An 8,717-nucleotide genomic window follows, 5' to 3' on the forward strand; every position below is an offset into this window, starting at 1 on the left:
TGTCGTTATCTGAGGGGGGACATGTTAGATGTCCTACTTACTTGTGCCCAAACTACAACAAAGACCCGCTTATTTATCGCAAAGTGCCAACACAGAAATGTAATTTGTGATCTATACTCCCTTCTCTGTCACAGTTTTCATTCATATCAGCACCTGAGGCACCAATAAAGCAGAAAATAGTCCCAGGTACAGCTGTCACTTTAAAATAGCTCTGTGCACAGCAAGTCCTGGGCTGTCTGGGACTGCAGGAAGATACCTGGAGTCATCTCTGGTGATGGCCTGAGTGCCCACAGAAAGGGCTCTGAGTGCCACCTCTGGCACCTGTGCCATAGGTTAGCCATCACTGGTCTATGGGGTCTTATTGCTCCTAACATATACAGGCAGTCCCCGGGTTACATACAAGATAGGGTCTGTAGGTTTGTTCTTAAGTTGAATTTGTATGTAAGTCGGAACTGTATATTTTATCATTGTAATCCCAGCCAGAACTGTTTTGGTCTCTGTGACAATTGGATTTTAAAAATGTTGGGTTGTCATAAGAACCAGGATTAACAATGAAGCTTCATTACAGACGCCTGTGATAACTGTTACAGCTGATTATTGTAGCCTAGGACTAAAGTACAATAAATTGCCAACATCCAGAGGTCCGTTTGTAACTAGGGGTCGTATGTAAGTCGAGTGTTCTTAAGTAGGGGACCGCCTGTACAGCAATACTGCGGTAAATTGTGAGTCTGTAACAAAGTGCCACCATCACAGGGTTGCAGATCAGGTAAAATGACTGTAATGTCTGTAATGTCATGGAAAGGGTTGGCTCTCTTCTAACCTGTTTTCTTGGATCAAAAAATAAAGGACAATGTTTTAGTTCAGGAGAAACATGCTAGTTACAAACATTAATTAAAATGGTACAGGTTTAGAATTTTTGTGCTCATCTCTCCTGCATCATCATCATCTTAATATTTGTGTGTGCAATCCAAGTATGCCTGACTCACTTTTTTTCCATTCTAGCTTCTTGGACTTACGGAGCCAGCTCAAGCCAGCAGGTGCAGCCAGTGGCAGTGGCACACAGAGCGCAAGAGGAGCGTCAGTGTTGATTTAGTGGAAAAGAAAAAACCCAAAATAGTAAGTTTGCCTGATTATGGCGTTAAATGGGGGAGATTTAGCAGAAATGTTTGAGACCAAAACTGTTCTTTTTGCTTATGGCAAACCATTCAAAGCTCATACTTTATTTTCCATTAGCAGTTTATAAAAATAAAGCTGAGCTTTAATTCAACTAGAATTCAACTAGAATTTTTCTCTCAAACCCCTGTGATAAATCTAAGTAAAGCGGTAGTTTGGTTGCCCCTGTCTCTTTAAGGCTACATGCACACACACGTGTGCCCGCCATACCGTAGCTCGGCGGCACCGGGTAGAGGAGGAGGTGGTGAGGGCTGCTCACCCCCGCCCCTCTCCATAGAGGAACATGGCGCACTGCGCCGTATGCCAAGAAAAGATAGGACATGTCCGAAGTTGGGGGGCCTCCACCAGATTTTGCGCCCAGGGGCCCCCACCAGCCTTAATCCGGCCCTGGGCAACGGTGTTTGTAAAATTGCTGTAAATCAATAGCATGAGATGTATTTATTAAGGTATCATTATTTTTCGTTGATGTCTGAATTGAAATAAATGTAATGTGATTTTAAAACAATGCTTGAATAAATTATTTTTTTGGACATAAAAAAGACTGTTTATTACGTTAACCTCCAGAATAAAACAGGGGCAGCAACACACTGGTGGAGGTGGGGGGGTATGGTGACATAAACACTGGTGTGGGGGGGATGGTGACATAAACACTGGTGGGGGGGGGATGGTGACATAAACACTGGTGGGGGTGTATGGTGACATAAACACTGGTGGGGGGGGGGTATGGTGACATAAACACTGGTGTGGGGGGGGGGGATGGTGACATAAACACTGGTGGGGGTGTATGGTGACATAAACACTGGTGGGGGGGGGTATGGTGACATAAACACTGGTGGGTGGGAGTACAGGGACACAGACACTTTGGCTAAAGATAACTTACATGATGTGGGCAGCTTGGTGTATTTTGCTGGGTTCACACCATATTCTTGGTCTAGGCTCAGCGTATATGTCACTAAAGCCCCTGACGTGTGACCTTTGTGTATACATTGGCACATAGTTGCAGACGGCGGCCGGCCTTTTGGCTCCATCTGATGCTCAAACTTTAAATCAAGGAGTAAACTCTGGCAACAGTTACCAAGATAATAATTTTTATTTATATTGCGTCTGTAAATTACATAAAGCTTTACAAATAAATATACATCTTTCCACTATGCAGCCTCCACAAGAGCAATGTATGCTGGGTGGCATGGTTGCTCATTAGTTAGCATTACAGCCCTGCAGCACTGGGGACCTCGGTTCAAGTCCCATCCAGGTCAACATCTGCACAGAGTTTGCAGTTCTCTCCATGTTTGTGTTGTTTTCCTCCAGGTCCTCCGGTTTCATCCCACGCTCAAAAACATACTTGCAGGTTTTTTTGATTGTGAGCCCCATTGGGGACAGGGAACATTCTGATAAGGAATGATTATTAATTCTTATGTGCTCATCGGAGGCAAGTGATGCCTATGTTAAGCAAAAGCAGTGTTTTGCATCCTTATTCACTTTCGACAAGCACTTATATCACTCATCAGGAGATAGGAGCAGGGTGTAATGCACATACATCACACAAAACACCTTTAAATGGGCCAGGAGGAGAGAGCATAGCTGCAGACCTATCCCTTTAATTTGGGCTTGTGGATGGAACATAGCTGCAGACCCATCCCTTTAAGTGGTGCTTGTGTATGGAACATAGCTGCAGACCTATCCCTTTAATTTGGGCTTGTGGATGGAACATAGCTGCAGACCCATCCCTTTAATTTGGGCTTGTGTATGGAACATAGCTGCAGACCTATCCCTTTAATTTGGGCTTGTGTATGGAACATACTTGCAGACCCATCCCTTTAATTTGGGCTTGTGTATGGAACATAGCTGCAGACCTATCCCTTTAATTTGGGCTTGTGTATGGAACATAGCTGCAGACCCATCCCTTTAATTTGGGCTTGTGTATGGAACATAGCTGCAGACCTATCCCTTTAATTTGGGCTTGTGTATGGAACATAGCTGCAGACCCATCCCTTTAATTTGGGCTTGTGTATGGAACATAGCTGCAGACCTATCCCTTTAATTTGGGCTTGTGTATGGAACATAGCTGCAGACCCATCCCTTTAATTTGGGCTTGTGTATGGAACATAGCTGCAGACCTATCCCTTTAATTTGGGCTTGTGTATGGAACATAGCTGCAGACCCATCCCTTTAATTTGGGCTTGTGTATGGAACATAGCTGCAGACCTATCCCTTTAATTTGGGCTTGTGTATGGAACATAGCTGCAGACCTATCCCTTTAATTTGGGCTTGTGTATGGAACATAGCTGCAGACCCATCCCTTTAAGTGGGGCTTGTGTATGGAACATAGCTGCAGACCTATCCCTTTAATTTGGGCTTGTGTATGGAACATAGCTGCAGACCTATCCCTTTAATTTGGGCTTGTGTATGGAACATAGCTGCAGACCTATCCCTTTAATTTGGGCTTGTGTATGGAACATAGCTGCAGACCCATCCCTTTAATTTGGGCTTGTGTATGGAACATAGCTGCAGACCTATCCCTTTAATTTGGGCTTGTGGATGGAACATAGCTGCAGACCTATCCCTTTAATTTGGGCTTGTGGATGGAACATAGCTGCAGACCAATCCCTTTAAGTGGTGCTTGTGTATGGAACATAGCTGCAGACCTATCCCTTTAAGTTGGGCTTGTGTATGGAACATAGCTGCAGACCCATCCCTTTAAGTGGGGCTTGTGTATGGAACATAGCTGCAGACCCATCCCTTTAAGTGGTGCTTGTGGATGGAACATAGCTGCAGACCCATCCCTTTAACTGGGGCTTGTGAATGGAACATACCTGCAGACCTATCCCTTTAAGTGGGGCTTGAGGAGAGAGCATACCTGCAGACCTATCCCTTTAAGTGGGGCTTCTTGCTTTTCAAAAGCAACATTCTCCAAGTAGGATCCTAAGCAAAAGAAAAATGCCCTGACTTTCACCTCCTTCAGCCCGGTGTATCTGAGTGCACGTCTTGCGACACAATTCGGTTTTTAAATTCAGGGGCTTGTCCGAATAATTCGGGTTGCTCGAAAACCACACCCCCTATTTGTGGCGCACGGAAGCTGGTGCGCGCGCGACAAAATTCAAACCCGTGCGCCACAATCCCGGGGCAATTTAGGGGAAAACGGCGCAAATCGGAAATATTCGGGGAACACATCGGGAAAACGCGAATCGGGCCCTTAGTAAATGTGCCCCAGTGACTTGCAATAATCTGCACATGCCCATTGTTGCTCATTAAAACCCTCTGGATGGTTGTTTTTTTACCTTGATATGTTTCTTTTCTTTAGATCGTCAGAGAGGAGCACAATCCTCTTAACCAACTAACAATGAGGATCTGAAGATCTACACTGCACCCCTCCTACTCCAGCCTTCACCACACAAATGATAGACACTGATGCTTTCTGAAAAATCGAATAGTAATTTAACCCAAGTAACCTTTTGTCCTAATGCACACAACATGATTTCTGTTTATTTTAGATATTAATATTTCGTTGGAATCCCAGGAATTGTGTCTAAGTTAAGGTTTCACATATGGAATGTCTGCATGGTATGGATGGCTATATGGATGGCTTTATTTGGACACCCAGGTCTGATGGACCATTGTTGGACCAACCTACCACTTGTTAACAATGTAGTCTCTTTGAAAAGTAGGAGTTCTGCATAGGTTCTTGTCTAATAGAGAAGGGGGATAGAGATGGGACTGTACAGTGTTTGATTTTCTAAATATAATGGTGCCTAAACATTAATCAAGAAATCATTAGCCCAATTATGAGTGTTATTGGTCTAGTCAATATGGTGCTTGTTTCTTGCATTTTCTAGCAGCTCTTTTTTTTGGAGTGTCTATTTGGAAATTTACAACACTCTCATCGTCATTGGGTGATTTGGTGGAAATCCAGCTCCTTGACTCAATGGGGCAGATTTACTTACCCGGTCCGTTCGCGATCCAGTGGCGCGTTCTCTGCAGTGGATTCGGGTCCGGCCGGGATTCATCAAGGTAGTTCCTCCGACGTCCACCAGGTGGCGCTGCTGCGCTGAAAAGCATCTGAACACACTCAAGTTCACCGGGCCGGACCAAGTGAAGGTAAGCGCGTCCCAAGCGACACTTTTATTGTTTTAAGAGGGGCGGTTTTTCCGAATGCGTCGGGTGTTCGCTCGGCCACGCCCCCCGATTTCCGTCGCGTGCATGCCGGCGCCGATGCGCCACAATCAGATCGCGTGCGCCAAAATCCCGGGGCAATACAGGTAAAATCTGCGCAAATCGGAAATATTCGGGTAACACGTCGGGAAAACGCGAATCGGGCCCTTAGTAAATGACCCCCAATGTTTCATCTCTCTTCTCCATGGAACTTTGTTTTTCTGTATAATTGCTAGCAAAATGTAATTCAGCAGAAATTGCACAGTGTAATGCAGATTAAGAGGGAAGGAGAGAGGGTCATAAGAGCCAATGTAAGTGAATAAGGAAACATTTTACACTTCTAAGATGTGTGCCAAAGTTTTTTTGTAAAAATATGTAAATACATTTTCTAGGATGGATTATGGAATACTGTGGAAGCCAATTAAGCCTGTAAGTCACTGCCTACTTTATAGAGACTTGGGATTTTTACGCAAAGTGGGGCTCTGGGCAAAACTAAAAGTGGGGCCCGAAAATAAACTATTTTATGAACAGTCACAGTCAGTAACAGGCTCTCTTACCCCTGCAGAATAATAACACTTAGTAGTTTACGAGCAGTAGTATGGTAAGACAATCTGCAATATGGGACTGTAGGAGACATTTTATAGGACATAGACAGATAATATGGAGATTCATGATAAAAGATAAATATGAAAGATGATATAGATCCATAGGGGATTAAAAGAACAATAAATCCTCTGCCCACAAAAGTGCAAATGCAGGGGCCCCTTTAAAACAGGGAGCCTTGGACAAATGCCCATTTGGCCACCACCTAACGCCGGCCCTTTTTGGGATTAAATCATACCAGTCCTTTGGAGTTTTTGCTTCTCATCAGTGCAGAGCAGAGAACTTAGTTAGCTCGGGAAGAGACCATTGACGTAATTAAAAGAGGATCATTTTTTTTTGTGTTCACTTGTACTATTGATTTATGCACCATTTTTCAACCAACAGTTTGTAACCATTTAAAGCTTCCCGGCAGCTACATGAATGACCTTTCTGTTATTTTTGTCCTTGTTGCGAAAAAAATCGGTTGGCATTAATAAATATCTTAGAAACCAGTGAGTAAAACTGCGATCTGGCATCTTGCATTCCCCCTTCGAATGGCCTGCAGGAAAACTAATCTGCATTTTGGAAGGAGTTTACTTCCCATCACATGTCGTAGCTCAGGGGTGAACATCAATAATGGCACAAAAACCAGCAGCTCATCTAGAGCCAGACCTGAAGTAAAATTCCTGAGCTACTACACCGTTCCATAAAACTGAGGCTGCTTTTAACCATATTGCTACAATAAAACACATCCCTGATCTTTAGAAGTGTCAAATATTTATACTGAGCTATTACAGCTCCCAATAGGCCTTTCTTAGGCTCGACAGATTTTGGCTGATCAGCTACAAAATTAGAGTTTCATTCTGCCCGGGTGTTGCGGGAGGCAGCGGAAGACTGACAGGGACATTAATCTGTGACGCACTACTGATAATGACTGTGAATCAATCATACTGTCTGACTTATGGGATCAATGAGGCACATGTATTAAATAAACCAGGGGCCTCCTGAAAAAACCAACATATCTCTAGGAACTTAGAGTTAGTCTGGTGTGTAGAGACGCGCTAGCTGTAATCAGCCCAGGATATTAGCAGAGGTTACGTGAGGATGGGATATGCTTCCATTACTTTGAAATATGACTTACTTTGTTACAGCAGAATAAATGCACATCGCCCTGGGATTGTAGTTAAACTCCAGGAGATGTCTGTCATTATGTACATTTCTAGAATATCACCTTTTGTGCGGTGTAAGAATCCTGCCACGGTTGATTGAAAGGATGTCTAGCACCAGATTTACAGAGTCACCAATGTCATGGCTGTTACCTTAGGGTTTTCTTATCTCCTGGAACGTCCGTTACACCGAAAAAACAACTTTATAAAAAAATGCTAATGAGCTTAGGTCAGCTGAGCGCCCCCTGGCTCCTGCTACTAATAAATTATGTACGCCCCCGTCATACTTTGTCCCACCCACGAGCCCTGCAGACAGTTGGTGACGTCACCCAGGTGTCTGCAAATATCGGCATGTACTGGTCTCCTGTTCAGCTTTGCAAGCGTTTAGTGGTACAATACATGCGCAAGATTTGCAGACAGCAATCACAGAATTACAACTTGTTAAAGGGGTAGTCTGACTTATTTAGATCATCTAATAAAGCCTTGAAATTATATTAGGTAGGAAAAAACATAACTCTCTCTGTTGCCAGACTGGAAATGATTATTATATATGTGCAACGTCCCTGCCAATGCGCATGGCAGAGGAATTGCGAATAAGTCCTTTTACTACCCAGTATATATAGGTAATTGAGCACCGGTAGATTCTGCCTAGATAGGCAAGGGTTAAAGCAATGTTAATCTTAGTGTCCAATGATGTTCCACTTTTGTAACTGGAGTGTGATTGGAGGAGGAGACCACCTGACTAGGGTGTTACCAAACCCTTAGTCGGGGGAGGAGTTAGTTCTCTGGAGATCAAGCTCTCAACACAGGAGGAGCTCTGAGCACATGCTCTGCACACAGGCCGTCTAGGCCTCAACTCAGCTAGTACAGATAGAGTGACACAGGACAAACAGGACAAAGCTGCGGCTTCCAGGATTGGACACAGCTACATCCCAGCCTGCTCCTGCTTCCAGGCTGGTGACACAACTCCTGAGGTTCCTCTCCACAATCACTCCAGTACTGCACTTGTACAGAATCGTTTACCGTTGATTGAATAAAGAACTGTAAGTTACTTTTATACACAACATTGCCTCCGTCTGGTCCCTGCTAAGGCTGTATCACCAACAAAGGCGCCCCATCTATCTACCAGGGACACATACTAAAGACTTTGAGGGCTGCCCCAGGGAGAACTAGTACCTCAGCCTCTCCCTCTACATCATTTCTTGCCAACACCACCTGCTGGAGACCTGCCAGGCTGTAGGACAGCCCTCCGGTCCCCATACCAAGCACCGTGACACTAGCGTGCCTAGGCCGCAACCGCCAGCTACTCCGGTATTCTGGGCCCCGGCTGTCTCCAGGCCCCAAGAAAAGGCTAGGCCCCGGTGGGGGATGTTGCATATGCATCACCTAAGCATTGCAGCCAATTATGGCGTACACAAATGGCACATGACTGTACACGTCATAACCAAAGGCTAGTCACACCGTCTAGGCTATTCATTTACAGTTGTTCAAAAACAGATTTGGGGACATCACGTTCACAAAATATGCAGCAGTTTCCAGTCACTACTGTATCTGTATCTATTTATTGGACCACACAAGGATGTTATATGTAAAACATGAATTTTATTTATTGAAGTCTGTGGCCACAAACATGAAAAAAATTCTAAA

The sequence above is a fragment of the Engystomops pustulosus genome, chromosome 6, assembly GCF_040894005.1.
Source record: "Engystomops pustulosus chromosome 6, aEngPut4.maternal, whole genome shotgun sequence".
Classification (NCBI taxonomy): domain Eukaryota; kingdom Metazoa; phylum Chordata; class Amphibia; order Anura; family Leptodactylidae; genus Engystomops; species Engystomops pustulosus.